The 346-nt window shown below is 51.7% G+C and overlaps 1 protein-coding gene across 1 annotated transcript in view; it reads right to left on the bottom strand.

Moving 5' to 3' along the window:
• Elmo1 (engulfment and cell motility 1) overlaps positions 1 to 346 on the bottom strand; it is a 418449-nt gene that overhangs the window by 275760 nt on the left and 142343 nt on the right.

The following is a 346-nucleotide window of genomic DNA, read 5'->3' on the forward strand; positions in this document are numbered from 1 at the left end:
GGGAGCTAAGAAGAACATGTCTTAGTAGATGAGATCCATAAATACAGAAATTAGGAAGGCCAAGAGAAGCTAAATCACAATGTCTTGCTTCAGGCACCATGGAAAATGGGAGAAAGGCCAATTTTGGGGTTCCCCCGGAATCAAAAAGATGGGCATGCAGAACCTTGATCATCAAACCGGATCTTCCCTCATCACTTTGCTCGGCCTAAGAGCGCCCATTGCAACCGCTTCTGCGGAGAGATGGAGGCCTCTCAGCCAGCAGCCTGGAGACAGCACAGCACACCACGGCAGAGCTGGCCACACACTGGCCGTGCCACTTGCTGCCATGCACACTTGGGAAAGTTCC

This window comes from Dipodomys ordii, unplaced genomic scaffold (genome assembly GCF_000151885.1).
Source record: "Dipodomys ordii isolate 6190 unplaced genomic scaffold, Dord_2.0 Scaffold245, whole genome shotgun sequence".
NCBI classification, from domain to species: Eukaryota; Metazoa; Chordata; class Mammalia; order Rodentia; family Heteromyidae; genus Dipodomys; species Dipodomys ordii.